The following is a 23280-nucleotide window of genomic DNA, read 5'->3' on the forward strand; positions in this document are numbered from 1 at the left end:
AGCCTACCAATGGAAGAAAATATTTGCAAATTATATATCGGATATGGGGTTAATTTCAAAAAAAATATATAAAGAACTCCTATAACTCCATAGCAAAACAAATAAACAACGCTGTTTTTAAAATGTGGAGATGAGGGGCGCCTGGGTGGCGCAGTCGGTTAAGCGTCCGACTTCAGCCAGGTCACGATCTCGCGGTCCGTGAGTTCGAGCCCCGCGTCAGGCTCTGGGCTGATGGCTCAGAGCCTGGAGCCTGTTTCCGATTCTGTGTCTCCCTCTCTCTCTGCCCCTCCCCCGTTGATGCTCTGTCTCTCTCTGTCCCAAAAATAAATAAACGTTGAAAAAAATAAATAAATAAAATAAAATGTGGAGATGAACTGAATAGACATTTGTCCAAAGACATCCAAATGGCAGACAGGTACATGAAAAGATGTTCAACATCACTCGTTATCAGGGAAATGCAAATCAAAAAGGCAATGACATATCACCTCACACCTGTTAGAAAGGCAATTACCAAAAAGACCAGTATTGGTAAGAATGTGGAGAAAAGAGAACCTTTGTACACTATTGGTGGGAATATCAATTGTAAACTGGAAAACAGTATGGAATTTCCTCAAAAAAAAAAAGTATTAAATAGTACTACCATATAACTCAGCAATTCCACTTCCGGGTATTTGTCTGAAGGAAGTGAAATCACTATCTTGAAAAGATTTCTGGACTCTCATGTTCGTATCAGCGTTATTTACAATAGCTAAGACCTGAAAACAAACTAAGTATCCACTGATGGTTGAATGGATAAAGAAAATGTGGTCTATTTATAGAATGAAATATTGACCCCAGAAAGGAAGGCAATCCTGCTATTTGTGACCACATAGATGGACCTTGAAGGCATTAGGTAAGTGAAATAAGTCCGACAAAGACAAAATAGTTTACGGTTTTACTTGTATGTAGAGGTCTTAAAACAACCTGAACTCATAGATGCAGAAAACAGATTGGCAGTTGCCAGAAGCAGGGGTGGGGTTGAAATGAGTGAAGGAGGTCAAAAGGTACAAAGTTTTAGTTACAAGATGAGTAAGTCCAGGGAGTATAACGGACAGTATTGTGACTCCTGACTATATTTTTTCAATTAAAAAAAAAGTCTCAGTTGAAGGGATGAGGACAAAGAAAATGGTAATTCAAGGTGTAACAAGGTTTGGGAAGGATTGGTTCCGTTTATTCTTTTTAAGACAAGGTACAATTGACCAGTCTTTTTAGGCAAAGATGAATACAATAGGGTTGGTGAAACTGAAGAGTCCAGGGCACGAGTAATTAGTGAGAATGACCGTGGCCACAGGCACAGATCGGTATCTGATGAAGAGATGGTCTAAGAAGGAAAAGGGACCCTTCACTCCTGAGATGTTCCAAAGTAGAGAGGAAGCAGGGGAGAGGAGCCCAGAGTGGCCTCAATAAGGACCATATTCTTATCTGATGCAGAGCATGGGGCCTGTGACTGGTGTTGGGCTTGGTTTGGGGGAGAGAGAGAAACACCTCACTTTTGTCTGCATCTCCGCACCTGGGACCAGGATCCTTCTCGCCTTCTTACTAAATACATTCCAAGCACCCACATCTCTGTGCTCCTACTTTTCTCCCTTCCACAAAATCTTGCACAAGCAAGACATATGGATGCAGTAGGTTACTACTTGTAGGCATATTGCACATGGCAGGTGGCTCCTGGAACGTACGTACACAGAGGAATGGCATTTCCTCCTGAAAGCCACTACAACTCAGCTGGTCTGAAACTGAGATCATTGCCACCTGCCCAAGCCCGCTTCCTCTCACAGGAATTAAACCTTCTATTAAAAGGCATTGATGACCAGACACGGGGCTGAAAAACAGACCCATCTATGACACCTTCCTCCTCAAGTGTCCTCTTAACTCTTCCTAGTGGTTTCTCCTGTGCCAATCTCAGGAATATTCGCACCCCCACTGTCGGCCTCAGGTCCTGATCACCTCTTAGACGGATGACAAAAATACCTATCAGCGGGTCCATCTTCCTCCAGCCTATTCCCGTTGCCCGGGGCTCCTGCAACACCTTGTTCTCCTTAGCTCAGAAGCCTTCAGTAATGCTGTCCTCTCCCAGTGAAATGCCCCTACTGCCTTTCTTGGTCAACTCCTACTCATCCTCCAGACTCAGCCCTGACCCTCCTACGTCCTGGCCCCAACCAGACCGTTGTGAGGACAGGAATGCTGTTCTACTTGTTATCCCCGCCTCTAACCTGGTATCTACACTTAGTAAGTGCTTGGTAAGTGTCTAATGAAGAAAGCGCTGAAGAAACGAGGGTTTCTCACTGCTTAGTCTTCTCCAGTTAAATGACGAGGGGACAAGAACTAACATTGTGCTAGGTCTACTCCAGCCAGGCATTGCACCAAATACGGTATCCCAAATGCTTTGAATATACCATTTCAGTCAAATTTCTCTGCTGCCGACAAGGAAGCAGGCTGAGGGAGGAAAGGAGTTTACTCAAAAGCACCTAATTTGCACCACTGGCTCCAAAGTCCCTATAATCATGGGCTACGTATTATTACCTTCCATCTCCCCTCGCCCCGCAATTAGAGGCCCTTGTGATTGCAAAGCTTGGGGAACTAGAAAGTCACTCCTTAGCATAGCTTAGGGATTCTAACAAATAACTTATGTCATTCATGCATCTTTAAATATCTATTTCTTAACTTGACATCAAGCTCAGAGGTCCCCACAGGCAGGAACTGTGTTATATTCATCTTTGTACAACCTTTGGTTCTTGGCAAGTTGTAGGTATTTTGTAAATATTTACTGACTTGATTATCAATCAAATTATTTGTTGATTTATTAAGTGAAACTGTAAGGGTGAATTTTCTGGAGTCAGGGCAGGAAGTATTTTTGAGCAGATGGCCTATTCTGGCACCCATCAAATTATACTGGATGGGTCATTTTCTAAGCATGGGGCCAGCCCTGGGGACGTAGCTAAAACAAATTTAAATTCATGATGAATTCATTAAAAATTCCAGGGCAAGAAATCTTTCAGGAACACTAATGACATCCACATTTAAGACTACATTAATTCTGTATGGTTTAAATGTTATTAGAATGAAGTGCAAACAAACACAATGGTGACGAGGCACTGCTTCTGAAAAGGAATCCATTAAGAGACTCCATCACCATAGCTTAGCTATTCTTTAGTACTGCTTGACATCTTCTGTGTTAGGTCATTGTTTTCAGTTCAGTTATTCAACACCTATTTATAGAGCACTTGTCCAAACAATGCAGGGAACTTGGAAAATTCAACAGAAGTGGAAGGTGGGGTACTTGCCTGTGCCAGGTGTGGTCTGAGAACCAGCATGTGGAGACTTTAACCAAACTACTCCATGTTATTTGCTGCCTCAGCATCCATTTGGTGTGGCCAAGCCGTCCACAGGGACGAGGGACAGGTACTATCTCCTCGCACAAGCACGTGCCCTGGATAACAGCCCACAGAGGCACAGGTAAATTCAAGTTCCTGATACGACTTCTCCAACAGCCCTTGTGATAACCGTTCTCCCCTGCCGCCCAGGGCCTTCCCCTTGGATGTTCCTGAAGACAAAACTTCCAAGAAGCTTACTGAAATTCCACTCTTTTCATTTGAATGGACTTACCACAGGAAGCCCAAAGCACTCCATCCACCAATCCAAAAGGCTTGGAAAACAGTGCGGAGGTTCCTCAAAAAGTTAAAAATAGATCTACCCTGTGACCCAGCAATAGCACTGCTAGGAATTTACCCAAGGGATACAGGAGTGCTGATGCATAGGGGCACACGTACCCCCCATGTTTATAGCAGCACTTTCAACAACAGCCCAATGATGGAAAGAGCCTAAATGTCCATTGACTGATAAATGGATAAAGATGTGGTTTACATATACATTGGAATACTACTTGGCAAGGATAAAGAATGAAATCCGGCCATTTGCAGTAACATGGATGGAACTGGAGGGTATTATGCTAAGTGAAATAAGTCGGGCAGAGAAAGACTGATAGCATTTGTTTTCACTCATACGTAGATCCTGAGAAACTTAACACAAGACCATGGGGGAGAGGAATGGGGGGAAAAAGTTACAGAGAGGGAGGGAGGCAAACCATAAGAGACACAAGAGAACACACAGAGACACAGAGAACAAACTGAGGATTGATGGGGGTGGGGAAGAGGGGAAAGTGGGTGATGGGCACTGTGGAGGGCACCTGTTGGGATGAGCACTGGGTGTCTTATGGACACCAATTTGACAATAAATTATACTTAAACAAACAGACAAAAGTCTTGTGCCCAAGGTCCTAGGGCTCTCTCTGCCTGCACCCTGCCTTGACCTCCCCACCTGTCCCCTCAAGGCATGCTGTGCACCTCCTGCCAGGACCTGTAATAGACCTATTTCAATTTCCTCTGTGGTCTTTCCTTGAACTTCTGCTCACCATCCCACACCTCAGTGCTCTACTTAACAAATGTTAATTCGATAAGGACACAACACAGCAGCAGCAACCTCTGGGAGCTTGCAGGATCTCATACCCCACCCCAGACCTCTGGAATTAGAACCCCCAGTTTAACAAGATGCCCGGGTGATTGGAAAGGCCACAATGTTTGAGAAGCACTGCAGAAATCTCTAGGATCCAGCTGGTCATGTAGGATGGTCAAGAGATAGAATTTCTGGACAATATAAACAATCTTAATAAGGTCCACCCTATACAGACATCAAGTCATTTTGTTTTACACTTTAAACTTATACAGTGTTATGTCGATTATAGCTCAATAAAGCTAAAGGAAAAAAGGACTACCCTGACGCTATTTACATCTACAATGTGAATCCCTTACCCCAATGGCCCACATAATCTCCTTACCCTGATCTATTTTTCCCCGTGACACTTATCACCTTCTAACATGTTATATTATACCTTTGTCGTTTATGTTGTTCACACTGTCTCCTGCTAGAATTGAAGTCCATAAAGGAAGCGATCTTTGTCTACTTTGCTCACTAATATACTCCAAGCGTTACAGATTTGAGCTCTGCAACGGCAGGGATACTCCTCTAGCCCCCAGCTCAGCCAGAGGTTAAGTACAGAAAGAATCTTTCTTAACAATTGGAGGAAAAGGGGCGCCTGGGTGGCTCAGCTGGTTGAGCGTCCAACTCCCGATTTCAGCTCAGGTCATGATCCCAGGGTCGTAGGATGGGGCTCCCCATCAGGCTCCACACTTAGCGGGAGCCTGCTTGAGATGCTTGCTCACTCTCTGTCTCTCTCTCTCTCTCCCCCACCTCTTTGCTCCCCCTCATGCGCTCACTCTCTCCCCAAAATAAAATTAAAATAAAGAAAAAATAATTGGAAGAAGAAATAAATGTCTGGCTGCTCCCAGGGCCCAAAGACCCTTCGCTCGTGTAAGACTTCCAGCCTGACTTTTTGTTTCAACTCAGTGAAGAGAAACCTAGAGTCTCCACACCCCATGTGCAGAAGGACAAGGTCATTCAAACTGGAATGCCTTGGAGATGACAGGAGGGTGGGATTAATCTGCAGGTACGACAGGCGTACGTGAGGACCGTCTCAAGAAGCTGGGGTCTTACTTATGGGACCCACTTTGTTCTCTACAATCCAGCTCCAGGAAGATGGATTGGAAAGCTGTCTCCATGCGCATTCTTCTCAAATACACTCAGAGAGGAACAATTTGTGGCAACATAGTGCCACATTTCCCACTGACATTCCCCGATGAAATAAAGTAGGTCATCTAGATTGTCAACTTGCATTTCTGTGTCTGTGGAGTGCAATGATGCTACTTTTTGTTTCAAAGAGGGAAAATGTAAACGTGTATTTTTCCCAAACTGGCTTTTCTGCAGAAAACGTTGTGTATCCCAATGCTGCAAGAAAACCGCCAGTGCAAAAATGCAAAGGGGTGTGTGGTGGGAGGCCGGCCCCGCAGATTCCCTTGTGCTTCTCAAGCCTCGGTCTCAAAATCAAAATCAAAACAAACAATCTGCCCCCAACATTCCTTTCCTTCCTTCCCTCCCAAGTCCCAAATACATAAACATAATTTGTTTTTGAAGGAAGCACATTTTTTTCCCGGGCGTGTTTAACAAGCGGCCGTGAAAGAGATACCTGTCTTACGTTCCCTTCAGGAAAACGAAGGCTGACAAAGAATCCTGTCACTGGAGCACGCCATCTGCCTTAATAAAGATATTACATGATGCTTGGTGTTGTTAACATACATGGTCCTGACTCTTAACTGAGTTCTAAGCTTGCTACAGAGGGGATCAGGTCATAGATTTTTGCCTCCGTGTGGAACCATTTGATTGTAAAATAAAATAAAAAAAAAAAAAGCCAATCCGATTGAAATGAGATCAAGTTAAAAAGTATTTTCTCGGGGCGCCTGGGTGGCGCCGTCGGTTAAGCGTCCGACTTCAGCCAGGTCACGATCTCGCGGTCCGTGAGTTCGAGCCCCGCGTCAGGCTCTGGGCTGAGGGCTCAGAGCCTGGAGGCTGTTTCCGATTCTGTGTCTCCCTCTCTCTCTGCCCCTCCCCCGTTCATGCTCTGTCTCTCTCTGTCCCAAAAATAAATAAACGTTGAAAAAAAAAATTTAAAAAAAAAAAGTGTTTTCTTGAGAGGTTATAGGGACAGCTCACAGAACCAAGTGGAGGAATTCTAGCCAGGCCTGAGTGCCATGGGGAAGGTATGAGGCATGGAGGTACAAGGCTTGCCATCCCTCAGGGCCAGTGGTCCCCTTCATCACTGTGTTTCTATCTCCTGTCACTGTGCTGGCTTACTAACCATGCCTGTGCCCCCCAACACCCTAAGAAATTCTTCCTTGGAGATCATGTTTTTCCAGTGGAAACATCATTGGCAACTTGGATGGGGCGATTCATTGAGCTAGGGTCTTGTGCATAGCTGGAGATTCAGCATTCTCTGCCCTTGCCCAATGAATGCTAGTAAGGTCTCCTCACAAATTCATTGTCACATCCTAAAATACCTCCATGCATTTTCCAATGTCCCCAACTATGTGATAATAGAGGTGAGCTTGCAACACCGTGTCTTAACTCCCATTCCCAGGAGAGAAATCGATTGCTCAGTCTACAGCCATTAAATTGGGCCCCAGTCCACTCAGCCATGACTAGAGGTGTGAATTTCAGTCCATCACAATCACAGGATACCCCCAAGTCTGCCAAGACCTGCTTCTTCCAGGGGAGCTAAGGGCAGGGATAATCCCAGAGAGGGGACTATGACTAAGGAACTAATAGTCTAAATTGACTAAAGCATGGGACCAATGGAAAGAGTTCTCCGAGATAATTACATTTGCTCAGGGGGCCCCACCATAGTGCTCAGAATCTTGCCGTGCTTTCGGAAGCAATGCCTACAGGCCATCCAATTTCCCTTTCCTTCTCCCTTGAATGCCACTTTACTCCCACTTTTAATTTTCCTCTACATCTCCTACAACCATTTAGGTCCGCAAACATGTGATCTTAGTGGTTCTGGCTTCTCTTGCATACCAGATAACACAACATTAATTTACTTAGACTTGAATGAACTATTTTGTAGGCCTAAGAACATAATGCCCTAATTTACCCCCCAAATTAACATACTTTTGCTTATGTGTTTGCCTTGCACAGCTGTTCACCATTTGAAGAGGCCATCACAGTGCTCAAAAGATACTCAAAGAAGCTACTTAAGAATAACATGCTGCCTTTTTCAAAAACCCATGCCCATGCTGAACTCAGAATGGTAATCAGGTCAGGCAAGAACCCAACTGAGACCTCCGTGGCCAACCCACCCAGCTGGGATATTTGCATTTTATACAAACCATTTTATGAGGCTATAAATTTCACATTTTTACAGTTACAGGTCTTAATCATCACGAATACCATTTCTGCACGCATCTTTGGTAGACAGGATTAAAATTTCCACATGATCTGAAGATGCTGAATTGTTAATAGCTTCGCTAGGGCTTTGTGGCTTTTTCTGACCTCTTTGAGGATTTCATCATTGTTTATGCATATAAAAAATCATGATTTAGGCTCATGAGCCTAATGTAAATCTCCAGGCATTTTTTTCCAGTTGGTTTTTGCCGCTTTTCGATATTCTTCAAGCTAGAGGACTGGTGCTTGAAAAGCAGGGAGCTTTTGTATTGTATTTGTATTTGTATTGAGACTTACAAATGCCTTTCTCAAACCCAGTTAGGTTACAAGCAAATGGAGTACAAAATAATGGAGACACCAGTTTTTACCCCAGCATATATTATAAACACAACTGTCATCTATTTTCACACTTTAAAGTATTTGTTCGTGACATGCGATCGTCTCATTTTTGGTTGTTTCATTCAGTATTTGGCTCTTAAGCCAATCTGCTCTTCCATTTATAATGTTTTTCCTAGAGGGTGCTTTAACTGCATTCATTTGGGGTTTTGAAACTGCTATATCTATATTTACCTACTTTTTAAAGTCACAAAGCTGTTTGAAGCAGACTCAAATTTCTTAGGTCTAAGTAAGCATTTGATTTACAAATGATCTTTGAGCTGTTTAGTAACGATTTGTGAGCATTGTATGCTATTCTACAGGAACTCAGAAGACTTTTTCATTCACTTGTGTTTATCAGTTCTGTATATTTGGGGATCATAGAGAATGTGTTCAAGACGATAAATTTAACATGCTTTTTTTTTTTAGGTCTATTTATTAATTTTTGAGAGAGAGAACACAAGCAGGGGAGGGGCAAGAGAGAAAGGGAGACACAGAATCCGAAGCAGATTCCAGGCTCTGAGCTGTCGGCACAGAGCCTGACGCAGGGCTCGAACCGTGCAGTCATGACCTGAGCCCAAGTTGGACGCTCAACAGATTGAGCCACACAGGCACCCCAACAAGCTGTTTTTGATTTAACCGTGAAATGAAAGCTTGTGCTTCCTTGAAAACATCTTTTGCATGAAGTAAAGGTGTTGATTCTTTCTATTGCTATCACCTGCCAAAGTTGATCAACAAATACTCGTACATACTAAGCACACTGGCTCAAGAGTCAGGTCTTCATCCACCACGTGATCGTGAGGATGGGGGCCTTGAAAAGCCGTCATTGTATTCACTGAGGCTTACAAACCCCTCTTCACACTGAGTGAGTGTGGATGATGGAACAACAGGCAAAAGAAAGAGCACGAAGTTTCCAGGGGGAATAAACGCAAAATGAAGGACTTGGACACATTTGTAAAGGGTCTGACGAGTCCAGCCTGTGTGTCTGCCAAAGTCATCTTGCCTTCCAGTATTGCGCCTTCAGAGATGCCGGGTCTGTCTTTTAAATTAATCTAAGAATACCCTAGCTAATCCTGCCGGCTTCAATTTCATAACTCCGCCCCTCCCCTCGTTCATCCTTCTCAAATGTAAATGTAATGCTATTCCATCCCCTTTGAAACTCTTCAAAGTTTTTCTATGGCTTGCAGGGAAAACATACAAATGAGCTGGCAAGGCCTCTAAAGCTAGCATCATTTGGCCTCTGGCCACATCTCCATACACTTCCCATTTGTCCATTTCACTCCAGCCGCCACATCTCCATACACTTCCCATTTGTCCATTTCACTCCAGCCGCGCGGAACTGCATGGAGCCCCAGCCACGAGCCATTTGACCTCTAAGGCGTCCATTTCGGTCTCAAGGAATCTCCCACCCCATCCAGCTTTTACCTGGGCCGGAAGCCCCGTAGCCAACTCCTATTCCACCGTTCAAGCCCCGGTTCAAGCATTACCTTGCTCAGGCTTTCCCTGACCACCAACCCCCTTCCAACAACTCAGTTCAGAGTTCCCTCCTTGCAGACACAGCTCAGGGCTCAGGCCTCTATTCCAGCACTTAACCACATAGGGTTGTAACTATTTTTCTCGAACAGGCGAGCAATTCCCTCCTTGATTACACAAAGGTCAACCGGGAAGAGGATACCTATTGTTATGTTGCATCCTTGAATCCTTGAAGATTCTAATTTAACGGGTGGGGAAAGGCCCAGGAATTTTTTTTTTTTTTTAAGTGCTCCAGGCGATTCTGATGTGCCTGTCTGAGAATCCCCACACCGAACTGTGAGTTCTGGGCAGGCCAGGACTGGATCTTGTTGATCTCTGACCTACAGCAGAATGGCATTTAGACTTTCAGTCAATATGCAACGAGAGAAAGAAAAAAAACAGAGTGGGGGGGGGGGCAGAGGGGCAAAGCACAGGTCTTCTAGGCTTCTTGGGAGAATGGTACCCTGTGGGGGAAAATACTGCAATACGGGAGTTTTGTGAAAAGAAACTTCCTGCTTTAGCTCTAAGGATCAGATCTGTTTCTCAAGAAGATAGGAGCCAGGAGGTGGATACACTGAGAAAGACGCACTGGTACCTGGGAAGTGTGTGGGCACAGAAAAACCACGGAAGTTATTCCTGGTCTTATAAGCACCAACGTCAACCATCCATAGAAAACACGTCAATCAGCCTCTTGAACTTTGCCTGCGGTACCTCAGGTCTCTGGTAGTCTGACATCCAGCTTAAAGGATCTTCCACCTCTGTGATACACAAATTACTCCCAAGCCTTGCCGGGTGTTCCTCTGCTCAAGCCAAGTTTTTGGCAACCAGGCTGCCTCATGCTGTTCCGCAGAATGCTGGGATCAGCGTTCTAATCCACTGGCCAACACCCCCCGCCCTGTCCCAGCCCCCAGCCCCAGCCTGGCGGACTCATTCTGATGTCAAGAGATCCGCACTTGGATGGCATCTTGTAGAAGAGGATTAGACAGGCAAGGGGACACCCTGGAGTGGAGTTGGAAAGAGATCTTCGCACCTCGTGGGGAGTTTTCCAGCTGCAAAGAACACTGCCGCTAGTTTTCTCTATACTGAATACCAGGAAATGGGGTTAAGCACCATGCAAAAATCAGCCCCCCACTCCCATCCCAAGGCTGCCAGACTGGGGCAAAAAAAAAAACCCAGATCCTTCTCAACCTCTGGAAGAACGCTTTTAACGTCCTGGTTTTCCTGATCGCTGGAAAACAGGCCTCAGGATTTTAGCAGCCAAGAGGCCCAGTATGATTAGTCTGGTCAGAACGGGCCGGAATTGCTAACGACCGCAGTTTTTGTTTTTAAATACATGCCGTGGGGCAGGGAAGGAGAGCCCATCGTGCAGGGTGCAGCATTTCAAGCACAAAACGTGATGAGGAAGGGTTATGATTGGAGCAAGCATAGCGCGACTCCACTTTGGGGCTCTGCCAGAGCTCCCATAAAACCCTCCTTTTTCTTGAGTCTACACCATGCGCTCTGATGTGATCAATTTGAGAGGCTTTTATGAGATGCCAGAGCGCGTTACTTAAAGCACTCCCGTTTATTTCTCTTTACTTTATGTTTTTATTACGTAGCACTTGAATTAAATCCATCTGGCTGGCAACGTTTTACCATGGAGGGAGGTGGGGCCCATCAGGAAGAGAAAAGAAATTTGTTGACGAGGGAAAAGCTCCTGTGGTCAGGGCTGCTTGGACCTCAGTGGGGTGAGCACCCTCCCCCCAGTTGAACCCCCAGGTTCCATGTGAGGACAGATCTTCGATGACGAATATGCAATCTGCCTCCACAATTTGATTTAGGTCCCCCCCACCCTTTCTTGCTTCTTCCCCTCCGGCTAACCATGAGCTATTTCCTGTTTATGCCTCCTACTAACCAGCCTTCAAGTCCTACTGGACGGTCAGGGCCCAGACATAATGTCATCTCTGCCTCACCATGTCACTTAATCCTTCTGGAAGGAAGTAGCTGGTTTCAGCTCTGAACGCCTATGGCATTTTATCTGGACTTTTGTAAGAAAGTTATCACTTTTTATCTTGACTCCTACAGAGGCGCGTTGTAGTTTTCAAAATTATGAGTCTAGAGCCTGAATGTTTTATCTTTGAATCATGCTCAGCACCTACTGCAAAGACTTGAACGTCCGAGGGACCCAATAAATATGTTTTGAGTAGTTATGTACATGCCGACTCCAAAAAGCAATTTTAGAACTAGGAAGCAGTTGTCACTTACCTGTAAGTGAGCCACAAGGACTTGTTTTAGAGGCAGCTCTTAAAGTCACAGCTACTCAGAGGCCACGCCTGGCAACTGGCCTCCGGTCCCACCGGCCAGCCCAGAGCCACGGCCAGGCTGACTCGTTCTGAGATCAGGGAGCTGCGCTCGGACGGCATCTTATGGGAGGGTACCGATGAGCCGGATTGGGATCATCTGTTTGCAATAAAGACCATCCTGCTCAGCCGGCACTATTAAAACAGGCTTCATCTTGAGGATCCACGTGGAGCTGTAATCAGGTCAAACCTCTGAGGACGCACCTGGAGCCTGGACCTTCACCTTGGCCCTCCACTCTGGTCAGGCCTGGCCACACGCGCCTCCCATCTGCTCCTTTCCGCTGGGCCGCCAGCGGCCCCTCCATCCTGGCCGGTTGCCCCCACGGCCACCTCCGCTGTGTGACCCTTCAGTGGTAGCAGTTGCGAACAGTGGGTAAATGGGTAAATGTGCTGTCTGTAGTTTTTGTTTTGTTTTGTTTTGGTTTGTTTTAGTGTGGATTTCTGAACAAAGGAATTTGATTGGTTCAGCCATCCCTGGAAGCCAGATGACTATAGTTCTTGGGTCAGGCGCCTCCCTCCGGGTCCCAGGGCCAGGGTGCAGGGACACGTGTGCACCTGCGGGTGTGTGCCCTGGAAACCGTCAGTCAGGGACCACTGCACACCTGCGGAGCATTGCTGCCTGCCTTCCGTGAGGACCCTGCAGCTAGGGACAGGGCTCGGGGGAGGCCTCTGCTCCCTGTCAGAGCAGCGAGAGAAACGCAGCAACCAGTAGCTGGGGGTGACTAATTCACCTAGGTGTCCAGACTCTGGCGCACTGCAGGAGAGTCGAGTGGGGAAAATGATCTAATTGCAGGCGATCGCAGATTGGTTGGGAACAAACACTAAAAACACGACGCAAGGGAGAAAGAAGGGGGGAAAGCAAGTATTTTAAACCCCCTGATGAGCAGCTGAAGCCAGAAGACAGTCTTCTGAATGGAGTGATACGCTCAACACCTCATTAGAACCTCCGAGTTCATTGGGTCCTCCGGTATTTTAGACTCCTGGTCTGTCCTGGGTCCTCGTCTTTAAGGCATGTGAGGTTTGGCTTTGGATATTTAAAAAAGAAAGAAAAAAAAAAACCATCCTAAGCTATTGCCTGATTAATGCCTAAGACACAGCAGTTTCTGATGCTTATTGCAAGCTTTGCCTCTTAGAAGTGGCTAACGCTGGTTCAGTTCTTAACAAGCTCCCCGTTCTCACGTCTCTCACGACTTTATAATCACAGATGGAGAGCCCTGATTAGCTGCTCAATCTGGTGACCAGAAGCGCTAGTCCTTCCTTTTAGCAGATTCAGGCAATCGCCCTCCTGTATCTCTGAGAAAAGAGTCTGCTAAGATTTGATTACGGGGTGCTAACGATCACGGGGTGGGGCTGGGGGTTGGAGGGTGGCACGGCCCCTCCCCTGGGCTCCAGGAGCTTCTTTCTCTGTCTCCCTTCAGGAATGCTCCAGCTGGGAGGACGAATCCAATCATGAGCATAAGAGCCAATGTCTACTGAATGCTTAATATGTCCCAGGCACCCTTGTGAGCCCATCCCATAATTACCTCACTGAATTCTCACGACAGCCTTTTGAGGAGGGCGCCATGCATGTATCTTTAATTTACAGATAGGCTCCGTCTTCAGAGGGGGCTTCTGAAACAGAGCAGGCAACCTTTTTTGGGGGGTGGGGGTGGGAGGGACGGGAGGGTGGGTGAGGGGTATTGAGGAGGGCACCTGTTGGGATGAGCACTGGGTGTTGTATGGAAACCAATTTGACAGTAAATTTCATATTTAAAAAAATAATGATAAATAAAACTCTTAAAAAAAATGGGGCGCCTGGGTGGCGCAGTCGGTTAAGCGTCCGACTTCAGCCAGGTCACGATCTCGCGGTCCGTGAGTTCGAGCCCCGCGTCGGGCTCTGGGCTGATGGCTCAGAGCCTGGAGCCTGTTTCCGATTCTGTGTCTCCCTCTCTCTCTGCCCCTCCCCGTTCATGCTCTGTCTCTCTCTGTCCCAAAAATAAATAAACGTTGAAAAAAAAATTAAAAAAAAAAAACTCTTAAAAAAAAAAAATGAAACAGACTTTAGCCTGCCCAAAGTCACAGCCCCGGCAGGAGGATGCCACCCAGGCAGACCTCCACTTACCTTCTGTGCTCCTCCCAGGCTGGGAGACATTAACTCACACCTGGAATGAACGAACATTTCCACGAATGGAGGTTTTAAGTATTGCCATCATGTTAGCACTCCCCGCCCCGGGGTTATCTGTGGCCCCTCCCGGAAGGGCCTTCCTTCCTGGGGCGACTACCGTAGCAGGAAGCCATCTAAATGGTTGATTTCCAAAGAGATGTACAAAGAGGGATGCTTTCTAAGGGTGGGATTTCTGGACCTACCACAAGGTGACAAAGCAGGTTGTGGCGCAGAACGCTCGTTTATTTAATTTGCACCACTCCTGAAATAATAGACGCTCTCATCCTCCTGTAAAAGGTGGGGGAACAGACACAAATGAGATTCATCAACTTGCCCAACATCAAAATCGGGTGAATGGAAGAGCCAACATTCCAACCTGGCCCCGCACCAGTAGCTTCCCCATCTCTCAGCAACGAAAGAGCCCTGGCAGACGGGAATGTACCCTACCGGGATCTGCACTTGCTCAAAGGGCCTCCGGTCTTTTGGGTTTGGTTCTGTTTTTCCCATCAGGCAAACCTGCTGCCTCCCGCTCCTGAAACTGCACATCCTGGCAGGAAGCCCTGCCCACCTGCTCTGCAGGCGCACCTCCCGCCGGGCGGGCGCTCCATTTCCCCCCCCTCCGGCCTCACCCCCACCCCACACACAACACAAAATGACAGGGGAAAGAAAAATATCCTTTGTGTGGCCTGGAAGACTTAGCCTGAGGCATTACTCCTGCTTCAGCACCAAGACAACAGAAATATGCGATGATTACTGGGTACCTTTGTCAATGGATTTTTAATTTCACCTTATTTGTCATTTACTTTCTTAGGAAGAATTCTACAGTCTCCTTCTCTGTCCCGTGGGTGGATGTCTTCGGATCGCTCTCATGTCCCTCTTATTAATTTTACTTTTATGCTCTCTGAAAAGACATTTTTTTTCACTTTGTCATTCCTTGGGGCTTGCGGGCAGCCCAGAGCCTCAGTTAGCGCCCCGGTGGCATTAAAGGTGACACCTGAGTTCTGAGCCTCACCTGACCTCTGCCATGGCGTTTCTCCTCTCCTCACAGCCAAGCCTGGGAACACCTCCTCTGCCCTCTCTTTCCCCAAATCCACCCACAAAATCTGCTACTTTTGGGGGAAGACACAAGCGGGGAGACTTAACCTCCGAAGCCCGGTCTCGATCTGAGCACAGAGGGGCAGCTTGGCTGAGATGAGTTCAACGTTCGTTCACTGCCTTTTTGTCAGACAGCTGTGGTGCTTTTCAAACAAAAACTTCAGCAGTTATTTTCCTGTCCTGAAAAAGAATTCAACTTCGTCAAATTCACATTGTGTTTTGTTCTCTCAATAGATAGGTCTGGGCAGTTTTGCCCCGGGCATTTCAAACTGAAGCCAATGCCATTTCATACACAACTTCCTCAAAGATAGGAGACCCTCAGCCAATCGAATTGGGAGGCTTCCCCGGCCTCCTGCCTGAAAGCACTTTGACTCAGGGGCCGGGACAGTGGGCGTGCTTTGCACTTCTCCTGTCTTGAGGGAGGAACAGCAGAAGCCTCCTACCCCAGAATCTTTGAGAAATTCATTGCTCAACATGGAGAGCACCTCCTCTGTGCCAGGCACGTCCTAGGCGCAGGGATAGAAGACAGACACTACCGTGGGTCTACAAAAGAAAGATATTATCCTTCTGTTTCCAGTTTCTAAGTTCAAAACCGGTGGATAGACATACTCAAGAGTGAGACAGGTGGAGATGAAAATATCAGCCTTAGCACTGGCAAAAGCCAGACTGGAGGGCACGGCGTAGATACGAAGGTTCCTGTTACTTTCCACACGTGTCCAGCCCACCGCTGCAGAGCCGGACTACGGCAGCCTCCCCCAAAGGGTGGAGCGTGCCCCTCGGGGGCGCTCACTGCTAGGCTGAGAGCGGGTAGGCATCCCCAGCTCCCCCACGGGGGCCAGACGGAGAGAGAAAGGAAGGGGAGAGCCCAGAGGACTCTGGGCTGGTTTACCAAGCACCCTGGTTCCCCATGCCCGTTACCCCTCTGCAGAGAAGCAATCAGTGAGTGAGGATGGGAACGGGGCCAGGAAGGGTGCGCTGACTGGAGCCCCTCCACCTGCCAGCACGCACCACAGGGGACTAGAGACGCCCCCTAAGGGACACATTCCCTCCCCTCACGGAGAGGGCGGCCCTGCGGTAGGGAGGCCAGAGAGGAATTGTAACAGTAAGTGCTTTCCAGAGCAGGTGGTCTCTGAGCTGAGGCCAGGACGAGGAGGGCCCTTGCCAGCTGGACGAATGGCAGAAGGACCAGGATACGCCAGGGCCCGGAGCCTAATAGAAAGAGGGTGACTTCGAGGCCAGGCAGACTTGCAGAAAGCCACCAAGGTCCACTTTGTCCCTCTGGCCCTCAGGACCAGCTTCCTCCACCTCCATCTGGCTTGCGGTCAAGGACTAAGGAACTGAGCACAGGACCCTGAAGGCAGGTGCTCCGCGGGGCAAAGACTGGCGCCTGTCACAGGTGACTGCCCAGCAAATATTTGCTCTTTGGACCCACATCACATCCCTCTGGCCGCCGGGAACAGGCCACTTTTCCTTCATGCCTCTTGCCGTAACTGCAGAGACCCCACTCCGAGTCACCTTCTCACTTCCCTGAGCCCCTGTGATGATCCTTCCAGAAGTGATGTTTGCACAAGCCCGAATGCTCTCGGAAGCACGGCTCTCTGTAAATACAGAGTTTTATTATTAGAAGATGATGAATTTTTAAAATGCCAATTCTGGCCTTTTCGCCGTGACAGAGTGTGACGCAAGTCTGCATACACTTGGCTCCTTCTTCGCCAGACACCTCACGGGTCTCAGCTCCACGCCGAGGACGTGACTTTGTGCAGCAGTCGAGGCTACGATGCCCAGGGGGGATCAGGGACATCCTGTGAATGATGGAGCCCACGCAGCCACCCAACTCCTGGGAATGCCCAGGAATATTCGTCCAGCATGGCTTGTCAAGAAAAAGCAGAAAAATCTGTATTTTGTGTAAAATGTCCTGAATGTTAAATATCGGCCTCCAATTCAACAGTTAAAAAAGAACACCGTGAGGCCCTAACATGACACATCGAGGGGCAGGTTCACTCTCCTCCCACTCCCCCCGCCAGCTGGCTTCTGATCTACGGCAACTTTGCCCTAATGTCCGGTTCAGCACTTGGACTGGATTGCTGGAAAGAGAGCTATGGTCTCGAGGAAGTGAGCCTTGGCCACCCAGGGGAGGGCAAGGTCTGTGCTGTGCATATTTTATTTTATTTTTAATTTAAAAAAAAAATTTTTTTTTTTCAACGTTTATTTATTTTTGGGACAGAGAGAGAGCATGAACGGGGGAGGGGCAGAGAGAGAGAGAGGAAGACACAGAATCGGAAACAGGCTCCAGGCTCTGAGCCATCAGCCCAGAGCCTGACGCGGGGCTCGAAACTCACGGACCGCGAGATCGTGACCTGGCTGAAGTCGGACGCTTAACTGACTGCGCCACCCAGGCGCCCCTTAAATTTTTTTAATGTTTATTTATTTTTGAGAGAAAGAGAGAGAGACAGAGTGTGAGTGGGAGAGAGGCAGAGAGAGAGAGAGGAAGACACAGAATCCGAAGCAGGCTCCAGGCTCTGAGCTGTCAGCACAGAGCCCGACGTGGGGCTCGAACCCACGAACCTTGAGATCACGACCTGAGCCGAAGTCGGGCGCTCAACCGACTGAGCCACCCAGGCACCTCTGTGCATATTTTAAACTACTGCTTCTTAGCATTTTCAGCTTCACATAATTTTTCCTTTAATGTTTTCAGTCGTAGGGCTTGTCCTAATTCAGGCTTGTGCTCTACGGCGCGACTCTTCGCCGGACAGGAAGACTGTGGTTGAGACCACACACGGAGCCTGTGCAGTGCCACAGGTCTGGGGTCAAATCCCGACCCGTCACTTCTTGGCCGTGTGATTTGGACAAATCACTGAACCTTTCTGGGCCTCGTGGGCAAGTGAGGGATGGCTACCAACCCTATTTCAAAGGGCAACTATGAGAAATACTTGTAGGTAAAACACCAGGCACCTGTCCGGCAGAGTGAAACCCCGGCTACAGGATCTCCATGTCCTCGATGCCTCCTGCTCCTAACGCACAACCCCAGGGCGTGCGGAAAGCCAGGTGGACGACCCTTGGAGAGCGAAAAGTAAAAGACCAGAATCAGCCGGCATTTGGGGCACATCCACAATGCTCAGCGGATTGCTGATCGAACCTAGAAACAATTTGCCATGTGCCTTACTGGCCTCTTTTACCGACGGGATCAAACACGCTTATGAAGCCAAAGTCTGGGGCATGGAGCCCCCATAACCGTCGGGCCCTGTGTGGGCATCAAGTGATTCCTTCTCTTGGGTGGAGACTGTTTCCTTTCTGCCTGCTGGGCTTGCACCAGAGAGTTTGACGGGACCCTTTCCCATGGCGCGCATTGTTCCGCCTCAGCTCACCGTTGTCTGCAGACGTTAGAATGTACGCTGGCTGGACAGCGGGCAGACCATCATCTGGCTCATCCTTGGACCTCCTTCCTCCTCATCAGCCTGCCCCGTGGCTGCCAAGTGGTCATGCAAAAACAAACAAACAAACAAACAACAACAAAAAAAACCACACCCCTCCAGAAACAAGAAGCTACTCATTGAAGCCTGGGCCAAGGTGCATTAACACCGTCATACCCACATTCTCTCCCAATCCCACTCTAGCCGTTGCCCACTGATAGTTTTCCTGTCCTTCTCCACTTGGAAGCTCTCCGTGATATCAATGATTGCCTCTAGTGTCAGATTATCATCTGTCTTCCTCATTACACTATAGATTCCTTGGGTGCCCATAAAGCTTTCAACATGAAACTTTGGAAATCAGGGACTGTGAGGAATAGGAACTGGGTATTTATTTATTTATTTGACAGAGAGAGAGAGAGAGAGAGAGTGTATGCACGAACCAGAGAGAGGGGCAGAGGAGAGAGAGAGACTCTCAACCAAGCTCCACACTCCGGATGGAGGGCTCAATCCCACGCCCCCGGGATCATGATCGGAGCCAAACTCCAGAGCCGGACGCTCAACCGGCTGAGCCACCCAGGTGCCCGGAGAGACCGGGCTGCCTGTGTTGTAGATGTTCCTCAGCTCCTATAGAAATCCAGGAAAAAAAAAACCCAGAAGGTCTAAGACGGGAAAAGACCTTCGCGTTTGCCGCACGCCGGCACCAAGAGCCCAGAGAGCAGGGCCCGAACGTGCCGGGATGCCAGCGCCACTGAGTCAGGTCTGCCGGCAGCGACGGGCATTGGGCTGGCTCTTTCGGGGGCGGGGGGAGGGGGCAGCAAGCTGACGTGGAGTCAGGGACCGGAAGCTGTGAACAGAACACCTGCCGGCCCTGGAACAAGGGCACCGCCGGGGCCGCCACCGCGGGGAGAAAAGCTGGGTGAGCGCTGGCCTTTTCCGTGGTACCTGAACAAACTGTAACGATTTTCAAGGCGTTTGTGGGACTCTAAAGTACGTTCTGGCTGATGACATCTTCCGAAGTATAACGAATTGCACGCTTCTGTTGCTAGAGCGTGGCTTTCTGGGTGTGTGCTATGGAGAGCTTCCGAGAACCAGTGATCTCACGTTCATGCATTCATTCATCAACCATGTGAGGCGCTGTGCTCCGTAGTACGGGAATACTAAGAGGAGCTTAAAGTCAATGGGGGGGGGGGGGGACGGTGGGGGGTGCGGGGGGGACGGTGGGGGGGCGCGGGGGGGAGGGACGCAATTTGGTCTTAAAGATTGAATAGGACTTTACCAGATAGACATGAGTTGGGGAGAGGAAGGCACAGGACTGAAAGTCAAACCCTGAAGAGATGGAAAGATATGGCAGAAGCACAAGGATCTTCAAAGTTCAGATAATGCAATTATTGATTTTAAAACATTTCAGATGGAGCACCTCATTCAGGCAGTTACGCTTCCGACTTCGGCTCAGGTCATGATCTCTCGCTTTACGGGTTCGAGCCCCACGTCGGGCTCTGTGCTGACGGCTCAGGGCCTGGAGCCTGCTTCGGATTCCGTGTCTCCCTTGCTCTCTGCCCCTCCCCCATTCGCACTCTGTCTCTCAAAAATAAATACGTGACACATTTTTTTAAAACATTTGAGATGATCTATAATTGGGCAGTATTTGAACAGAGGGCTTCTGGAGTAAATATCTTTTTTTTACTTCTAATTTATAATACAGTAGTTATCGGCCAATGCTCAAAAGTAATTGGAGTGATTTACAATGCGAAGTCTTTATTCTCAGCGTCAGAGAAGGTGTCATTATCAGATGTTCCAGCAGAAGATGTTGGCAGTCCAGCCACGGCCCTCCCCATTCCTGCACTTAGCCATTTCCCACTGTCCCTTCTACGGCTCTGCCGGTGGGCTTTCAGCCAATGAAAGAAAACAGGGGATAAATCCCCTAACTTCCTCGGGTATGACAGCTCGGAGATGCATTTGACACTGTCTCCTGGAGTCCCCCAACAAGATTGACCCCCAACGGCCCACAACGGCATCTTGCTCATTAATGCCCTCTGTATTGGCCTCCTTCCCTTCTCTTCCTCACTTCTCCACTTACCTCCTGCGATCCCCTCAAACGTAACCTATCTGCATTCAAATCTTTGTCTCGGGGTCTGTTTCGGGAGGACTCCCATGTTGCGGATTGAACTGTGTCTCCCCCAAATCGCATGCTGAAGTTCTGATCTCTGCTCTCCCATCTCTGCACGCGACCTTTTTTGGAAATAGGATCTTTGCAAATGAAATCAAGTTACGCTGAGGTCACCCTGGATCAGGGTAGGGCCCTCATGACTGGCTCCTTACAAGAAGAGAAGAGTCACAGACACACACAGGGAGACGGCCGTGAGAAGACAGAGACAGAGACCGGAGCGATGCATGCGTGTGCCCGGGAACGCTAAGGATTGTCAGTAGTCATCAGAAACTACAATAAATGCACACACAGGATTCTCTGAGGATTTCCCCCAAGGAACCAGTTCTGCCAACACCCCAAGTTTGGACTTCTGGTCTTGTGAACTATGAGAGAATAAATTCCTGTTCATTTAATACATCCGGTTTGTGGTCTTCTGTTAGAGCTCCCTGGGAAACTAATACACTGACCCATGATAAAAGTGAATGTTTCCTTCTTCTGGATTTTCTACGAGTCTGGGGCTCTTTGGCTATGTGCTTCAGAGTCTCTTACTGCAGGAATCCACGCTGTTCCTGGTCAGGGGGTCAGACTGTGATGTCAGGAGAGATCGGGCAGATAGGAATGGAAGAAAGGGATGAATGGACTCTTCTGAGTCCTCCTGGGTGATTACAGCCACTGAAAATAATAATGTGACCATATTTTACAACCAGAAAGATCTGGAAATGGCTGGTGCTTCTGCAACATCCGTGGATCTCCTGTACCCACTCACATAATCAAGCTTGCACAGCTTTTAAGTGCTAAGGTATGTTGTTCCCCATCTTTAGGCGGATCACAGCACTAATTAAATACTGGCATAGGAGTCTGTATAACTTTGAACTCGCTTGTCACAAATTATACATTCCAAATCTTCTGGCTGTGTGCATTTCTATTCCATTTCTAGAAAGAAAAAGAAAGAGAGAAAGAAAGAAAGAAGAAGGAAGGAAGGAAATAAAGAGAAAGAAAAAAGGAAAGAAAGAAAGAAAAAAGAAAGAAGGAAGGAAAGAAAGAAGAAAGAAGGAAGGAGAAGAAAGAAAGAAAGAAAAAGAAAAAAAAGAAGGAAGAAAGAAAGAAGAAGGAAGGAAGGAAAGAAAGAAAGAGAAAGAAAAAAGGAAAGAAAGAAAGAAAAAGAAAGAAGGAAGAAAAGAAAGAAAGAAGGAAGGAAGGAAAGAGAAGAAAAAGGAAAGAAAGAAAGAAAGAAAGAAAAAAGGAAGGAAAGGAAGAAGGAAGGAAGGAAGGAAGGAGAAGAAAGAAGGAAAAAGAAAGAGGGAAGAAAAAAAGAAGAAGAAAGGAAGGAAAGAAAAAGAAGGAAGGAAAAAAGAAAGAAGGAAGGAAAGAAAGAGAAGAAAGAAAAAAGGAAAGAAAGAAAGAAAGAAAGGGAGGGAGGGAAGGAGGAACGAAGAAAGAGCAAGTCACCGAGTCTCTTGAAAATTATCTCAATCTTTTATCAAAACCCAATTCCAGTTTTCAAACCTTCAGAGGTTTCTATCTTCTTTTATCCCCCTTTATTGAGCCAGCTGCCTCCTCCCTAACTTGCATGTCAGTCTTTTTCTGTAAGAAATAAATCTACCTCTAAGGGTTTGACCTTGAGCCTGGAAGATGGAGGAAGCACAGAGGGAAATAAGTACAGCCTGACAGAGACGATACAAACCCACTCCTGAGGCTCCGGGAGAAGGAGGGGGGAGCGCCTCGTGTGTTTTGGTACCTCTGAGTTTTTCTCCCGGACTTTCGCCCCCCAGGCCGGAGTCATCAGCTGGGTACCCAAAGCAAAACCCTGTGTGGGCCTGTGGCTGAAAGTGGCCACACCAATTTGGAAGTCTCTTTTAGAGATCTGATCCTGCCATGCTGCAGACAAGGGTTGCCATGGTAACTCTCCGGGGGCATTTTCAACCAGAGACATTCCAACACGCAGAGACGGGTGGTTAAGAAAATCTATCGTGACATCGAGTTGGCGTTTTAATTTGAGGCAGAGTCAGAAACTCTGCCTGCAGCTCGGAGTGACCCTCTGAGCAGGAGAAGGCAAGTGATCAAAGTAATCTGTCATGTCTGTAATCAGACCCCCAAAGCGGGGAGGGCGCTGTCTGGAAGCCCTCTGGGGGAGGTCTCTCCACAAGAGTGAAGCCCAGCCAGCTATAGCCTCTGCAAGTACTGTTAAGAGCCCAAGTCAATGATGTTGTTCTTCCCGGCCAGGGAGGCCAGCATGGTCTTTCTTTTCCTGACTCGCTTACCCTCCCGGTCTCCCTCCCAGAAATCTTCCTGCCTTTCCAGGTTCTTTCTCTCTTGGCTGATCTGCCATATCGGATTTTGGATGCATTTGGCCATGGAGTTCAGTCCTAGCCGCGGGACCTTGTTCGCTCA

The 23280-nt window shown here is 47.9% G+C and overlaps 1 long non-coding RNA gene across 1 annotated transcript; it reads right to left on the reverse strand.

Moving 5' to 3' along the window:
• Positions 1-413: 413 nt before the first annotated feature.
• On the reverse strand, positions 414-13730 carry LOC123384106. The gene is made up of 3 exons (XR_006594731.1): positions 13619-13730; positions 12001-13119; positions 414-3469 (listed from the first exon to the last, which is right to left on the reverse strand). It is a non-coding gene; the product is annotated as an uncharacterized LOC123384106 (long non-coding RNA).
• Positions 13731-23280: the final 9550 nt, after the last annotated feature.

The sequence above is a fragment of the Felis catus genome, chromosome A1 (genome assembly GCF_018350175.1).
Source record: "Felis catus isolate Fca126 chromosome A1, F.catus_Fca126_mat1.0, whole genome shotgun sequence".
Taxonomy (NCBI): Eukaryota; Metazoa; Chordata; class Mammalia; order Carnivora; family Felidae; genus Felis; species Felis catus.